This window comes from Elaeis guineensis, chromosome 13 (assembly GCF_000442705.2).
Source record: "Elaeis guineensis isolate ETL-2024a chromosome 13, EG11, whole genome shotgun sequence".
NCBI classification, from domain to species: domain Eukaryota; kingdom Viridiplantae; phylum Streptophyta; class Magnoliopsida; order Arecales; family Arecaceae; genus Elaeis; species Elaeis guineensis.
In genome coordinates, this window is record NC_026005.2 from 11,518,787 (window position 1) to 11,537,318 (window position 18,532).

The window sequence follows — 18,532 nt, forward strand, 5'->3', positions numbered from 1 at the left end:
ATCGGAAGAAAGAGGAGTCGTCGGAGCTTTCTTTGGACGGCGGAACCAGGTATTTCCTCTTCTCCTTGTTATTCTCCGGTCACCAGTGTTCGAAAGCCGGCAAGGAGCCGGTTCGGGCTCAACAGGGATACCCTGTTTTTGTGATTGTCTTCCTTCTCTGCCACCGGCAACGAGGAAGGTGGCACTGCCACCGACTTGGTAGCATCGCCGGCGTCGGACGCTGCCGGGGAAGGTGGCCGGAAGAGTTTTCTTGGTCGGGATGTGGGAAGAAATTCGGTGGGGGCTCGGGTCCCTGTTTTTTTCTAAAAACGTGGAGAAGAGAAGAGAAGAAGCCTCTTCTCTCTTCTCCAAATAATATATATATATATATATAATAATAAAATAAAATAATAACAATAATAATATATGTATATATATGCATATATTAAATAAATAAAAATAATGAATAAAAATGAAAAATAATAAAGATATATAAATACATAATATATATATATATGTATGTATATATATATATATATATATATATATATATATATATATATATATATATATATATATATATATATAAAAGGGGGGACATGGGTATGAGTTAGATAACCTCAATATATATATATATAATTTATTTGATTAAATTAATTTATTTTATTTGATAGGAGAGCAGTCTAACGATCAGGGAGACAACGAGTAGGACTTGATTTTCGGACTATAAGACTGTGAATTTGAATTTTCAATTATCGAGGTAAGAATCATTATACATGATCATCATCACATGTATATATTATTTTCCTGATAGTTTTGCATCGTTGGATTTGAAATCAATGAATTTTATCATATGTAATGTTGACAATTACTTGTGGTTGCGAGCATAATTATGTTTTCATCAAAGCATATGATGGTATGATTATATAGTTATGATATGTTTATTTTGAGTACACTGCGAAATTTGAATTGATTAATGAAAATAAATATCATAATTTCATGAAAAGAAAGAGAATTATGGTTTGGACTGGCCTTGTCATGTGGAATAGCTTGCCAGGAGCTTATGCCTGGGACAGCCCCCACAGGCTTATGTGTGGAAGAATATGATCCGAGAAAGATCATGAAGAATCTAATCCGAGAAAGATCATGAATGATTTGATCCGAGAAAGATCATGGCCACTTTGATCCGAGAAAGATCATGAATATTTAGATCCGAGGAAGATCACAGAAATCGATCCGAATAAAAGATCGTCGCATGATCCGGGTAGTCCAAAGCCAAAAAGGGATAAAACATTGACAGATCAAAATTATGAGAAGATACAATATTCAACAATGAATGAAGATTCCACCTGATGATGTATGATGATACATATGCATATTTGTGATATTATTCTAGTTATTGTATACCTAGAAGATTTCTCAATTGCATTGGTTTTAGAAATATTAATTCTATTTACTGGCTTGATGTACATGTGCAGTGATTCTTACTGAGTTGGAGAAGCTCATATTTTTTCTTCTTATTTTTTTTCAGACTCACAGGAAACTTAGATTGGATGATTTGGGCGAGAGCAAATGAGGACTGAAGTCTTTAGTAATTTAGTTAGTTTAAAATTCTCTGATGCCAAAGAACATTTGAATAGTTGTATTGAACAAGTTGCATTTGATTTGAAGTTGTGACATTGGTTGATTGATTTGGTATTTAATTAGTTATTTAAAATTTTGAAGTGTTAAAATTTTAGGCCTTACATGATCCTAGGGTGCTGCTCTAGGGTTTGTGTGGCCGTGTCATGTGCCCAACTCAGATATTGGGTTTGGGGCGTGACAATTGGGCTCATTGTTGAGTGGACCATAAACTTCCTCTCCCTGAATGGTGGCTTGTCCGGCATACTTTGGCATATCATTACGTGTAGGTTTTCTCGCAGACAGCTATTTTATATCTCAAAATAACCCTCTCCACCCCCTTCTTACTCTCTCTCTCTCTCTCTCTCTCTCTCTCTCACACACACACACACACACACAGTGTTGCATGCATGTTGACCGGAGGTAATGTAAGACCGCTATTGGTATCGTACACTAGTCTTCATAAAATGCATCAAATGGCCACAACTCTAGATCCAATTCCAAGTGATGATTTCTTTCATTTGTGCAGGCTCTTTGGTGATCCCCAAAACCGATGCATACAATTATCAGTCAATCGCTGCACAAACTGATGGTCGGGTTTGATCTTTACAAGAGAATTGCCTTGATCAACTATTTTTCTCCAATGGTGACTCCCAAGGCATGCTACTTGGACCTAACCATGATGGCTGCAAAGATTGCTAATGAGAATGCAGCATATATTGAGAATGTAGTCAATAGTCGCTGGCACATAGCCTACCATCATATCCATCAGCCTTATCAATTGAAACTGTAGGTATCTTAGTAGGAATTAGATGTTTCCACTTTGCTTGAATCTTGTATGATTCCCCTGGAATCCGTGACCAAAATTTCATGGCAAGAGGCCTGTATCTGGGTTCACTGAAGCAGGCACCATTCTCCTTGCTATTAGGAATATCCTTTTTTTGATTGGACCTAGCCATTAGTAGTATCAAAGTTCATTGATAGCATTTAAAACTGAAAATGGCCTACATGGCCAAACCTAATCAGAAAGTATGGCGCAATGGTTGAGAACGAGAAGATTTGAGACCAAAGATCTTGTTTTTATTACAACAAAAATAGTTAACATCGGCATTTTTAAGTAGTGCTATAATTTTTTTTAAAAAAATCTACAAATATTTTTATAGCATTTTTGTGCATTTTCTTGTGCATTGTCTTAAGATAGTGTTGGCAATTAATTGCCAGTATTTTTCAAAAAACCATAACAATAAAAATCTATTTCTTAGCAGAAGATGTAAGTTCCCTTAAAGTATCCAAGAGAAGATTCAAACCAATGATCCTTAGTTGAGGTCATTAAATAATTATTTTATATACATTATGACATTTCATATTTTAATCATTGTTTTTAAAAAAAATTATTTTCCTATCATAAAAATGAAAAATGATTTTATTTTATTTTATTATTTTTGATATTTTAAAAGCTTTATTGTTAAAAATGTTTAAAATTAATTTCTTTGTTTTTCATATTCATATATAATTCTTCTTACAAGCTCTCTGAGAATAGATACTTCATTATTATTTTTATTTAAACTATAATAAAAAATAATAATGACATTTGATTCAAAAAATATTATATTATGATATTATATTTTTATATTAAATAATTTTTTATTTTTAATATTTTAATGCAAGCTCAATTAAACCAGCAACGTACATACAGTAATGCTAAGAAGATGTGATAATAATTTAAGATTTAGTGATAATTTTTTAAAATCTCATAAGTTATGATATTATTTACTAGTATATTAGTTAAATATCATAATAATAATTATAATTCTTAGCTAGCACTTCATGCTACATGCCATAAAATATAAATTAATAATAATATTTATAATAAAGTATTACTAATAAAAAAGTACTTGTCAAAAGGTAGTAGCATTTATTTGTAATGCTACAGAAAAAAAAACCTGTAACTACATAAAATAAGAAATGCTACAAATAGTTTACAACTAAAAGCTACTTTTGCGGTAGTGTTCTTCTACTTCTTCTTTTTCTTTTTGTTGTTGGTTATATTGACAAGAGATTATGCTGACCATGACTTAAAATTAAGTCAATATTTGGCAATAAACTTTTCTTACCTCAAATTAACTTTAAGCACTCACATTGCATGCATGTGTAACTAAACTATTATCTTGTCACATGCATAAAATTAATGATTAGGCTTAAATTGATTAATAATTTTCATTTTCACATAATCTAGTTGTGTAATTGTTCATACATTAATATTATGTTAAAAAGTGAATTCATCAATAAAATCCCAATAATATTATATTATAATACATTTTTAAAATAAAAAAGTACATATATAGGAAGTTTGTTTACAGCATAAAGTACTGATTAAAAAAACATACAGTGGATCTTAGTTGAATCTATGAAATGAGGATTTTCAGTTAATGGTTTGAAGTTTATTTGACGTTTTCATCCCAAAATTCTTGTGCTTGTGTAAGATATCTAAAAATAGATTTTTTTTTTTTGGAGAGAATGGATACCGCGAATACAGATAGTACATAAATAACGTTTAGAAAAGCTTATGCCGGATTTGACTAATTTTCTTTACTGCTAATGGAGTACATATGTATTAATTGATGCAAATTAACTAACTTTTCATGTATCAGTTGATGCAGAATAACTAACTTTGACTTTGTATGGGTGCAGGTGCAATTTGTAAAGTTCTTCAATTGCTGGAACAGTAAGTATTAAAAGCTGAAGAACAAAATTCTCTCACCTTTCACTTATTTTTATTTATATTTATTATCTTGTGATGTTTTAAGCTGTGCACTCAATCTCCAAGAAATTTCCACAATATATTCATCTCTGCCAGCTGCATGAACACTTGATGGAAAGTTACCCTTTGAAGTAGCTAACCTAATTAGAATAAATTGTTTACAGTCCACCTACAATATATATTTTTTGCTAATTAAAACAAACATCTTTTGAAGTTTCTTTCCATTCACAGTGTTGAATTATTGTTATAATATTTCGATACTTATGGATTATTAATCATTAAAAATGAAAAATCTAATGAGTAACGATGAATGAAACGTTGTAGAGTTTCTGGAGGACTACACAACACAAGCATTCGTCTTCTGTGACAAGGCTGAGGATGCGAGTCTTATTGTGGTGGCTTTTCGTGGCACCGAACCGTTCAATGCCAATGACTGGTTGACAGATTTTGATCTCTCCAGAGTTTGCTCAGCCAAGATGGGAGGCGTTCACGTAGGTTTCCTCAAAGCTTTGGGACTCCAAAATGAGGACTACCAAAAATGGTTCCCAAAGGATGATCCCAGCACCGAAGGCAAGCCACTTGCCTACTATGCCATCAGAGACAAGCTCAGGGAATCGCTAAAAGGGCACACCGATGCTAAGATACTTGTGACGGGCCATAGTTTGGGTGGTGCACTGGCAATCCTCTTTCCTTTTATTTTGGCCATGCAAAACCAGAGCACCATCTTAGGTTCCATGTATGGTGTGATGACCTACGGCCAACCTCGGGTGGGGGATGACACCTTGGGAAGCTATATGGAATCAACTGCACCATCAGCGTCGAAATATCATAGGATGTTGTATCGGTACGATGTGGTCCCTCGTGTCCCCCCGGATGTGCTAATCCTCTCCCCCATTCAAGCATTTTGGGACTTGCATATACTACGATGGCTGGTACGAGGGATAGGTATTCTTCATGCTCTCCCTCTCTCTCTCTCTCTCTCTCTCTCTCTCTCTTTATAGAAATATAGAGAGAGATTAAAATCGGATCAATCGAATTTGGACTTAGATTGTATTTGATAGCTGATAATCTATCCAGATTGCTAGCAATTTAATATGATAATCTGGATTGTCTTGAGGAGGGTTGGCTATCTAGATTATCACTTCTTTGGCAATGTTGAAAAAAAATTAGATAAAATTATTTCTTAAAAAAATCACACAAAATGTATTGCCCAACTCTCCCCCTCTCCCAAATCCTCCGCTCCCGACCCCGGCTCCTCCATCTCCCTTTGCTTGTCCATGGCTCCTCTGTCCTCCCCTCCATAGCTCCTCCATGTCCGTCTCCACCACCCCCACGGCTCCACACACGCTCTCCCCCTTCACACTCTGCCACTGCCTGCGGTTCCCTACACCCCACGGCCTGCCTCTTCTCTGCACTACCACGACACCCACATCATTCCTATTATTTCTCATCAGGAAAAAAGAAAAGCATCCAGACAAAATTATTGAGGATATTTTAGAAATTTGATTTTACATTATCGGTAATCTAATTGTTATACCAAACATATCAATCAAGATTTTTAGTAATTTTACTGTAATATTATATGTTTGTACCGAACACAGTAATCAACATTATTGATAATTTAGTGGTAGCAATCTATCCTGAAGGCAATCCACATTATCTTCCAAGATTGCCTGACGATGCACCAAAAGCAACCTCAAATCCGATCAAGTTAAAACTTTATAATAGGGATCCTACGTCAATGATCCAAACCATTGAATATGATCTACTACCTCAAACTTACTTGCAAATAAAAAATTATATGATTTGGAGACCCCTATCCTATGCATCAAGTGATCAAAAATTAGACAGCAGAAGTAAAATTGAATTAGATGTATTTTTTGATCACTTGATGCATAGGCTAGAAGTCTTCAAATTATATAATTTTTTATATATAATCAGTTTTGAGGTAGTAGATTACATCCAACGACTTAGATCATCAATTGTCACGGCCCAGCCCATAGGGCTCTTGGGCCTGGCAAAATTTGGAGAAGTCCAAAACAGAGCTCGACGGGAGGAGGAAGACTCCTAACCGGAGTCTTCTTCCCCTCCGACCCTGATGAAATCGGACCCATGGAGTCCGGCTTAGGGTAGGATAGCTCCCCTATAAACCCTTCTTCCCTCCCTTAAGACTCTCCACCAGCGATCTTCGAGCTTGATCTCTTGATTTCTTCCGTTGAAGCCGTGACCTCTCGTACTCGTGCTCATCGAAAATTGGAGCCGACGATGCTGTTGAAGCTTGAGATAAACCCTTCTTTTCCTTCCTCTCTTCCTTCCTCTCTTTTCCATAGCTTCATGCATCCTCTCCGGCCTTCGGGATCGTCGGAAAATCCATGAACAAGGTGACCCCTGTTTTGTTCTGTTCGGTCGGGCCATCTTTCTCTCTTTTTCAACCACCGACGCCGCCAGTTGCAGCGTCTCACCCTAGGATAGGATCCTTGTCTCTCTGTCCCTCTTCCATGAAGGTCTTGGCCGTCGGTGACCGGCCAATGATCGAAAAACAAAAGAAAAGCGATGGTATCCTATTTTTCTGATTTTTCTTGACTTCTTGTCGGTCGAACCTTGCTGCCGGTCATCCTTTGCCCCACCGCTATCAATCGCCGTTGTCGGACCTCTGGCCATGCTGCCACCTTCATCGGAGTCGAGCCACCGAGCCCTCTCTGGTCCTTCCCTTGTTTCGGCCCAAGGGAGGCCGCGGGAAGAAAAGGAAAAAGAAAGAAGAAGAAAGAAAAAAAAAGAAAAAGAAAAAAAAAGAAAAAAGAGAAAAAGAGAAAAAGAAAAAAAAATAAAATAAAAATAGAAAAAAAAGAAGAAGGAAAGAGAGAATTTTCTCTCTCTCCTCTCCCTCCTTTCTCTCTCTTTTCTCTCTCCTCTCTCTACCTTCTCTCTCTACATTTTCTCTCTCTAGATTCTCTCTAGACCTTTCTCTCTCTTTATGGATTTTATCTCTCTAAGGTCTTTCTACTCACTCTCTGATTGCATCACAGACCTTAGGATAAATTTGAAATAAAAATATGATGATTTGAGATTGCTCCGAAATTCGTGCAGTAGATTTAATTTCAGCTCGATCTTATTCGAAATTTATAATATTTGATTCATATTGAGTCACCTTGATAGGACCTCTGATGATCTCGATCATGATTATCTTATCTGAAGGATACAAAGATTCTCTCTCTACTTTCTCTCTCTAAAATTTTCTTTCTCTTCATGAATTTTCTCTCTCTAAAAGTCTTATGGATCAGTGGAGGATCCTGATACTTAGACAAATTCTAATTTTGGTTAATCCTAAGAGAGGTCCTAGATTTGTGTTATTAGGATCGATTATCGGTAATTTTTTCCATATATGATTTTTATATTTGATCAGAATTATGAAGAGATACGATTATCTGCATAAGATATCGAGTAGAATATTTTGTTAGAGAAATTCATAAATCAAAGAAGAATATTGATTTCTGTGCTTGGATCAGTCACCGATAAAGGTAAGAATCTCTGTACATGATCACTATTATATATATGCTATTTTACTGTTGGTCTTGCATCATTGATTTTGCATTGTCGAATTTGAGATCGATGAATTTATTATACATGAGATACTGTTATTTGATTTTGAGCATGAGTATGTTATGTCAATATATATGTATCAGAGATTGATGGCATGATTATATGGATATGACATATCTGAATTGATCATAATGCAAGACAGAATTGATTTGATGAAATCAACACATAATGATTAAATGAAAAGAAAGAGATATATGGTATGGACTAGCCTTGTCATGTGGAACAGTCAGCCTGGAGCTCATGTCTGGGACAGCCCACCAGGAGCTTATGCTTGGGATAGCCCCCACTGGCTTACAGGTGGAACAGCCGGCCAGGAGCTCATGCCTGGAATAGCCCGCCAAGAGCTTATGCCTGGGACAGCCTCTCATGGGCTTTCATACGTGGCACAGTCGGCCAGGAGCTCATCTTGGGATAGCCTTGAAAGGCTTTTTAAGTAGATTTGATCCGGATGATGACTGAGGTATAGACTTGGATAGTCCAGAGCCAGAAAGAAAATGTTAAAAATCATGTGATTATGAAAAGAGAAATGAAAAGATATGAAATAATTATTGAATAAAAGTGTTTCACCTGTTAACATATGATGATGCATCTATTTTAACAAGACAGTAAATTTATGGATGTTTGCAGTATTCTGAATATTGAACATGAGATTTTATGTTTTATTGCTTATTCTTATTTTCAGATTATATTACTATATCAGTGTGATATGGGAATTCTTACTGGGTTGTAAAGCTTACACCTCTTCATCTTTCTTTTTCTTCTCAGAGTTACAGGATTATGATTGGCTATGGTTTGGATTTACGGATGAGCAGAAGGATAAATAGAGTGTCATAGTATCTGATCAGAGAATTGAAAAAATTTAAATTGTAATTATGCAAGATTTTATGAATTATTGTTGAAATTAATTGTTATGGATATTAAGGTTGTAATGATTTATTTTGGCCTTGCATATTCTTTAGGGCTTGCTCTAAGGAGTGTGCGGCCATCACGTATCCGACCCGGATGTTGGGTTCGGGGTGTGACAGAATGGTATCAAAGCTTAGGTTTAAGATCACCAGAGATTATGAAGAGATATTAAAAACTTTATGTAAGATCAATAGGATGTGACAAAGTAGTATCAGAGCTCAGATTATGATCATTAAAGATTATAATATAAGTGATTTAAATATTACAGAGTAATAACAAAACTCAGGTTATGATCATTAAGGATTATAATATAAGTGATTTAAATATTACAGAGTAATAATAGAGTTTAGGTTATGATCATTGGGGATTATGATATAAATAATTAAGATTTGATAAAATGATATTAGAGCTTAAGTTTAAGTCACTAGGGATTATGAAGTGATATCAAAACTTTATGTATGATCAATAGGATGTGACAGAGTGATATCAGAGAACATGATAGAACAGTACTAGAGCTCAGGTTTAAGGTCACTAGGGATTGTCATATAAGTGATATCAAAACATTGAGATTATAATCAATATAGTATGATAGATAATATCAGAGTTTAAGGTTATAATCATTAAGGATGTAATAGAATGATATTATAGTTTAGGTGATGATCATTAGAGAATATGATTTAAGTGGTATTTGAGCTTAAGATTATAATTATTTGAAATTATGACTTTAGTGATATTTAAACTTAGGTTATGATCATAAGGAACATGATAGACATAAAATAAATGATTCAGTAATTAGATTTCGAATCAATAGATATTAAGATAAAAGTTATGCATAAGTGGCATGTGATATCTATAATAGAATTGACGAGTTATATCTTAGATTTCAATTAGTAAGGTTGACCTAAGTATGAAAAGAGTTGATCTTGGAATGAAGTGGGAGGTATTGATAAGTTATGTTGAGTATACTAGATGATTTTGGAATGTAAAACTTATATGATTGAAGATCATGATATTTTTTTTTATTTCGATGATAATTGTTTGAGCATTATGAATTTTGGACTTATCAAAGAAAGTTAATTAGGGTATGGTTTAAGAAGAAATTACATCATATGAGAGAGAAATATTTTTTTGAACACTGAACCTATAAGAGGTCATATATGAAACTCAATCTTAGATGAAAAATATATTTGAATTTTATTATGAAAATATGAGATACACATCTTGGTGAAATCTTTGGTTACTCAAAATATCATATTTTGAATATAATTCCTTGATCTTTCAAGTTGCATTAAATTTCAAGTCAAAAGTTTACTTTTCTAAGTGGATCAAAAGTATTTTGATATTGTTGTTAAATTAAAGAAAAAAATTTATTTTGTCAGAGTATAATGTACAGGTTATGATGAAATCTTTAATTATTCGTATTACTATCTTTGGATTAGATTTTTTTAATTTTTCTTGTGATTGTTGAAGATGGTGAAGTGTATTAATTATTCAAGTCAAAGTTTAGATTTTTTTTAAATTGAACTAAGACATCTTGCTAGTGTTAAATTTTGAATGACTTATATAAGGGACAAGATTTTGTATGGATTTATTGATTAATATTAAGGGTTGTGATGAAGGGAGCTCTATAAAAAATAATCAAGTTGATTCTACTTAAGGATATTGGTTTGATTTCTTCTAGTTTATTAAGTTAGAATTAATTCTTTTAAAAAGAAAGATTGATTTAGAAATTATCTAAATGATTGTAAGGTAAATCTAAGGTTAACTCCAATCGATTCTAGACATGTTGGATTCTTGAAGAGTGATGAAACTTATGCAATGATTTTAAATATAGAAAGTGGATCAAGATTTAATTTTTATATGCTATACCCGAAGGTAGTAAAGATAAAGAAACTTAAAATTTTGCCCTAAGTCTTATATGAAATTTGAAGGTTAGATCTATCCTGGATTGATCTAACATATAAGGATATTTTTAACTTTGATAGACTTATATAATTTGATAAATTAAGATCAGAGTGCGCAGCAAAAAGCGTGGTGGATTAAATTGATTTGAAATATTAATCTTTTAAATCAAAAGATATTATGATGGAATATATTAGTTACAAATGAGGAAGAATTTTATTGATAATGAAAGGATGCTATAAATTTTGATCTAATCTGATTATAGCCGGATAATTTTTGTCAGTAGGTTGCTTCATTGTAGATAATATCAAGAAATTCTAGATGTCTCAAGTTTATTAACAGCTTGATAGTTCTGATATTAGTTCAAACTTAGAATGTCCTAACATAGATCTCATATTTTTTTAAAATTTAATATTGTTACTTAGACCGATATAGAAGATTGAGGTTTTTTTAAGATGAGAGTATACATATAAAATTTATTGGAAGGTCAAGAGAAGAAAGAAATCGATGATTGTGAAGAGTGTCCGATATTTGACCTTTATTTATTTTTCTATCAAGGGTAGTATGAGATAATTATGAATTTCGAGTGGAATGTATTAGATAAATAACGGTGGTATATTAATACAAGTTCAAAATATTACAGTTCTTCAAAAAGTAGAGAAATTAATAAGAGGAGATGAATTTGAAATTTCAAATAATTTTTGTTATAACAAGATCATGAGAAATAAATAATATATAAGACATTATCGTAAGCTTAAGAATGACATGAAGAATGTATATTTTAAAATATGTATCTCGAACGACATAACTTAATTTCGAGGACGAAATTATTTTAAAGAGGGGAGATTGTCACGACCCAGCCTATAGGGCTCTTGGGCCTGGCAAAATTTGGAGAAGCCCAAAACAGAGCCCGACGGGAGGAGGAAGACTCCTAACTGGAGTCTTCTTCCCCTCCGATCGCGATGAAATCGGACCCATGGAGTCCGGCTTAGGGTAGGATAGCTCCCCTATAAACCCTCCTTCCCTCCCTTAAGACTCTCCACCGACGATCTTCGAGCTTGATCTCTTGATTTCTTCCATTGAAGCCGTGATCTCTCGTACTCGTGCTCGCCGAAAATTGGAGCCGACGACGCTGCTGAAGCTTGAGGTAAACTCTTCTTCTCCTTCCTCTCTTTTCCATGGCTTCGTGCACTCTCTCCGGCCTTCAGGATCGTCGGAAAATCCATGAACAAGGTGACCCCTGTTTTGCTCTATTCGGTCGGACCATCTTTCTCTCTTTTTCGATCACCAGCGCCGCCAGTTGCAGCGTCTCACCCAAGGATAGGATCTTTGTCTCTCTGTCCCTCTTCCATGAAGGTCTTGGCCACCGGTGACCGGCCAATGATCGAAAAACAAAAGAAAAATGGCGGTACCCTATTTTTTTAATTTTTCTTGACTTCTTGCCGGTCAAACCTTGTCGCCGGCCATCCTTTGCCCCACCGCTGTCAATCGCCGCTGCCGGACCTTCGACCGTACTGCCACCTTCATCGGAGTTGAGCCACCGAGCCCTCTCTGGTCCTTCCCCTGTTTTGACCCAAGGGAGGCCGTGGGAAGAAAAGGAAAAAGAAAGAAGAAGAAAGAAAAAGAGAAAAAGAAAAAGAAAAAGAAAAAGAAAAGGAAAAAGAGAAAAAGAAAAAGAAAACAAAATAAAATAAAAATAAAAATAAAAAGAAGGAAAGAGAGAATTTTCTCTCTCTCCTCTCTCTCCTTTCTCTCTCTTTCTTCTCTCCTCTCTCTACCTTCTCTCTCTATATTTTCTCTCTCTAGATTCTCTCTCTAGACCTTTCTCTCTCTTTATGGATTTTATCTCTCTAAGGTCTTTCTACTCTCTCTCTGATTGCATCACAGATCTTAGGATAAATTTGAAATAAAAATATGATGATTTGAGATTGCTCCGAAATTCGTGCAGTAGATTTGATCCCAGCTCGATTTTATTCAAAATTTATAATATTTGATTCATATTGAGTCATCTTGATAGGACCTCTGATGATCTCGATCATGATTATCTTATCTGAAAGATACAAATATTCTCTCTCTACTTTTTTTCTCTAAAATTTTCTCTCTCTTCATGAATTTTCTCTCTCTAAAAGTCTTATGGATCAGTGGAGGATCCTGATACTTAGACAAATCCTAATTTTAGTTAATCCCAAGAGAGGTCCTAGATTTGTGTTATTAGGATCGATTATCGATAATTTTCTTCATATATGATTTTTATATTTGATCAGGGTTATGAAGAGATACGATTGTCTGCATAAGATATCGAGTGAAATATTTTATTAGAGAAATTCATAAATCAAAGAAGAACATTGATTTCTGTGCTTGGATCAGTCATCGATAAAGATAAGAATCTCTGTACATGATCACTATTATATATATGCTATTTTACTGTTGATTTTGCATCATTGATTTTGCATCGTCGGATTTAAGATCGATGAATTTATTATACCTGAGATACTGTTATTTGATTTTGAGCATGAGTATGTTATGTCAATATATATGTATCAGAGATTGATGGCATGATTATATGGATATGACATATCTGAATTGATCATAATGCAAGACAGAATTGATTTGATGAAATCAACACATAATGATTAAATGAAAAGAAAGAGATATATGGTATGGACTAGCCTTGTCATGTGGAATAGCCGGCCAGGAGCTCATGCCTGGGACAGCCCGCCAGGAGCTTATGCCTGGAACAGCCTTTCACGGACTTTCGTACGTGGGACAGCCGGTCGGGAGCTCATCCTGGGACAGTCTTGAAAGGCTTTTTAAGTGGATTCGATCCGGATGATGACTGAGGTATAGACTTGGATAGTCCAGAGCCAGAAAGAAAATGTTAAAAATCATGTGATTATGAAAAGAGAAATGAAAAGATATGAAATAATTGTTGAATAAAAGTGTTTCATCTGTTAACATATGATGATGCATCTATCTTAACAAGACAGTAAATTTATGGATGTTTGCAGTATTCTGAATATTGAACATGAGATTTTGTGTTTTATTGCTTATTCTTATTTTCAGATTATATTACTATATCAGTGTGATATGGAAATTCTTACTGGGCTGTAAAGCTCACACCTCTTCATCTTTTTTTTTCTTCTCAGAGTTACAGGATGCTTATGATTGGCTATGACTTGGATTTACGGGTGAGCAGAAGGATAAATAGAGTTCCATAGTATCTGATCAGAGAATTGAAGAAATTTAAATTGTAATTATGCAAGATTTTATGAATTATTGTTGAAATTAATTGTTATGGATGTTAAGGTTGTAATGATTTATTTTGGCCTTGCATATTCTTTAGGGCTTGCTTTAAGGAGTGTGCGGCCATCACGTATCCGACCCGGGTGTTGGGTTCGGGGCGTGACATCAATATAGGATCTCCATTGTCCAGTTTTGATTTGATTAGATTTGAATCCAAATTCAATCAATCATATCCAAATCTATCTCATATATATATATATATATATATATATATATATATATATATATATATATATATATATATATATATATATATATATATATGTATGTATGTATTCTCAAAAAGAGGGTGCGGGGGCGCAAAAAAGGAGAACCAAGGAACATGGATGTGAGGCATAACTGCTCAACAAGTAAATTTTGTTTAGTAGCAGGGTTGGCATAAGACAATTTCACAAAAGAATCACTCATCTAAACAGTACTTGCGGGGACTACTGCATCTGCTGAGTAATTTTATTTTTTGAGATATCTTTGATTTGGATCGATATTGTATATTATGCATGAAAGAAGAATTCACCTTCCTTCGCACGAAGTTGTAATTGGATCACCTACCACACAAATCTCAAGGTGCTCCGGGCTCTACCATTTATTCACTTGCATAGATCTCAAAGCGATCCATGGATGATCCAATGGTGAATGGGAAGGTGAATCCTTCTTTCAAGCTAACTGCCTAACATTTCCAGGGATTCAATGCAAACTGCCTAACATGGGTGATCCAGCGTGTGCACGGCAAGAAATTCATTGGACATCCTTTCAACAGGTTGTGGATGAAGTCCCAAACCCAAACTACTTCAATCCTTAGCATCTGCCGTCGATGTACTGGACTGCTTGGGTTGGCCTCATCAAGGGTCCCTCCATATGGGTAACTGAAGGCAAAGACTTCAAGGAAGGCTGCGTGTCCATTCTTGTTGGGGCTCTTGGGCTCATCTTTCCTGGAGCTGCCTCTCACAGTCCAAGGGACTATGTCAATGCTGGGAGGGTGGCCAATATTTCCATCAAGCTCATCGTTTGAAGAACATGGACAAGTTGATGAACCTTATTAATATATATAACTAAGACCCATGCGACTGCTTTAATTTTCTTTCTTTGTGTCCTTTTAATGAATAAACCAAAGGCATGTCTCAAACCTTCATTTGATGTCCACTGTAAGCTGTCTCAAAAAAGATGCTCCCTAAAAGTGCTCGGGTTTAAAACCAAGGCTAGAATTTATATTTACTATGCAGGAATAAACATGAATCCCTTCGAAATAAATATAAATCTATCTAGAATAAATATAAATAAATTTTAAATAAATAAAAATACTTCAAAATAAATATAAATTCTATAATGACAAAAAGAAGTACTTCATAATAAATATAAACTTAACCCTATCCTTGTCTCATCTATATTAATAATTTTTTTTTAAAAAAAAAATAATTCAAACCAATAAAAAAGCAGCTGTTAACTTTTATTTTGCTGTATGGAGATCCATACGAATTGGAGGATTAGATGGTGAGGACCTCATTTGGATTTGGCTACAAATTTGCCCTATCATATTTTAGTCTACCTCATTATAGTTTATTGGAGTTTTATACGCTGTAACTTTTGTAGTTGTGTTAAATGTCCAAGAATCGGTGAATTAAGGAAGACAATCATGGTTTTCAGCTGTTTTCTTTAATATTAAGGGAATATGTATGCCCTAATGCAAAAATTAGCTAATTTTGTCTTATGGTGCGAAAGGACCAAATTCATTTTCACCTTTTATACATTTATTTTTAGTTATTATCTAAATACCTAATATTAAGCTCTGCACTCGATAAAAAATTTTCCATGGCAGGTTCTCCAGCAACTGGTGTGCTCTATGACGAAGATACATGAACTTATTGCAAATATTAATACTTCATCCCCTCTTATCGATTTTAATTCTATAATTGTGATACACCTAAGACTTGAAATCCAGTTCCACATTTCATAGCCTTCAACTGAAACATGTTCTGCTATAAAAAAGAGCATATACTACCGTTTTGCTTCAGGAAAAAGGCAAAAGAGACTGTACCAAGTGCAGTGACACATCGCGCCAAGTGGAATGATCATGGGGCACAGGTGCCACGGAAGCACCCGCTGTGATGAATCCATTTTGTGGTTTATTTATTCTTGAGATAATAAAAATTGAATATTATCTATTATGAAAGATTTCTAATCGTATACGGATACAACTGGAATAACCAGAGGACCACTAAAATGACGTTCCTGCAAAACAAGTTCCGATTGAATTTGGCTCCGATGAGGACCCTCCGACGGTCAAGTTAGGAATCTGATACAACAGAGGAGAATAAGAGGGAATTACAGGGGAGCACAAGATGTATTGAGCATACGCGAAATGTATCTGAGAGTCTTCTTTATTACCTCCATTTATAAGAGGATTAGTAATGATAAACCATACAGATTTCGTCATGTGTATCGTTGATAGGTGGATTTTTGTCTAGCGTGTTACCGGTAGGGAAAGAGATGTGACTTAAGTTAAATAGATGTATGGGCGGTAAGTGAGATGGTGGTGATGTGTCCTGACTTGATGTGCTTTAACTAGAAGTTACAAGTGATCCTTTGACTTGCCTTCAAGAGAATTGGTTGTTATCCACTATCCGATCCCTCCTCTGTTGTCGAAGTCTGGGGACTACCAGAGGTCTATTATTTAAAAGAATCAGTTAGAAGGGAATTGGCTATCTCATTTGGATTTGCCAACCCATAGGCTGATGGAGATCGGGTTCGACGGGAGGAGTGCGGGCATCGAAAGATTCACTGTAGAGTTTTGTTCGGAGGGTCAGCACAGTAGGGGTCAGCTTTTTTGGAAAACTAAGTTGTAATAGTAAAGGATCCTTGGTCCAGTTAGGAGTGAGGATTGGCCAAAATTTTTTGAAAATAACACCACCATCAAGCTTCCCTTGGCCTTAAACCTGACTTCTGGATGATCACTTTAGAGTGGATCGACTGGCACATGGATCGTTAGGGTACCTAAACCGATCACCAAGATAGGGATCGATGCCGCAACTTTGTTAATGCTCCTCCAAGAAAATAAAGAAACTAGGGTCAAGGTTGAAAGGACAAGAGGGCACTTCCTCAGTATCCCATCATGTCGGACGGCAATGGATGTATTTGAATGCTTCTGACATTGATCATAAACTCGCTCAGCGCGCAGTGGGTCGTGAAAGAGACGGTGAGGTAATGTGGCGTACGATCGATGAATGGGGTAACATGACTAGATGGTGAGGCCTATCAGGCCTACGGAAAGGGGGGAGGATCGTCCGACATCCCTCAGCTTGACCTCCAAACGGAGATCGGAACGACATAGTGCAATCAAACCCCTAGAGATCGGCTCTGCTCAACGATTGGCGAAGATGGGCTTTAGCATTAAAGGGGATTCCTCCCCCCTATAGTTAATATTATCTCAGTTTCTTTTTCTTATAGGCGCTCCTTTAGAATGTCCAGCCGGTTGATTCCTAGGCCAGTCATCAAAGAGATTCAAATAGTACTCAAAGTACATCAAAATTTTCTTTGTCATTCTACGGTTCAAGCCCTTCCTCTAGCGCCATGCAGCGATCAAGATGCTATCTCTCAACATATGCCCTCTACTCCCAAGTCTGAAGCTTAGATGATTCGGAGGATGGGAGTATCGCAAATAGTAGAGAATGCGCACATATTCGGAGTCAGGAGAATATTTTTCAAAAAAAGAGGCCGTTGCATTATCTAGTCATTAAAGACTAGGGGAGAAGGAATCGATCTTCACGAAATTCAAAGAGTGGCGCGCTTCATTTTCAGAGTTTCTCATAATGAGCTATTTCTCGATTTGCGTCGGCCAATGAAGAGACGCCAGGCACCACACAGCTATCATTTGCCGAAGATTTCAAATTTTGGATGGCGGTTAGTCTTTAAAGGATGGGTTTTTGGCATACATGACTTAACATTTCTTCTTCGAGTATACTGTAGTCCTTATTTGCGGAGATTTTTTTCATTTTCAGTTTCTCAGGTCATCGATTATCCTCATTGGCAACTTCCTCTTTTCTTTTACCTTAGTTGACAGGTGGGTTCTCGTTTCTTCCCACTATCTTTCTTTCTTTATTTTTAATCCTTTCCTTGATTCTCAATGACCGGCACCGAGGGCTCCGACGGAAGTTGGTCCTCAAGTCATTCTCTGGCACCGGATGAAAGCATTAAGGGGGATGGTGTCGGGCGTGAAAGTGAGTCAACTTTTGCATCGGACACAATCGAGTCTGTGTTAGGTCTGAAAGATTTGGATCTAATACGAGCTCGATATAGGATTTCTGCTTCCTTCAAGCTTGAATCCTTGGGTGCTAGCAAAAGGATTGGCAATCCTCCTGCGGGGTGGATCGACCTTTACGAGGAATCATTTCGAGCTGATTGCCAGTGCACCCCTTTGTCATAGATGTTTTTCATTTCTTCGACCTCTCTCCTTGTTCTCTAGTCCTC

The 18,532-nt window shown here is 35.7% G+C and overlaps 1 pseudogene; it reads left to right on the forward strand.

The window, feature by feature from the left end:
• Positions 1-259: 259 nt before the first annotated feature.
• Positions 260-18,532, forward strand: part of LOC105056754 (triacylglycerol lipase OBL1-like) — a 41,849-nt pseudogene continuing 23,576 nt past the window's right edge.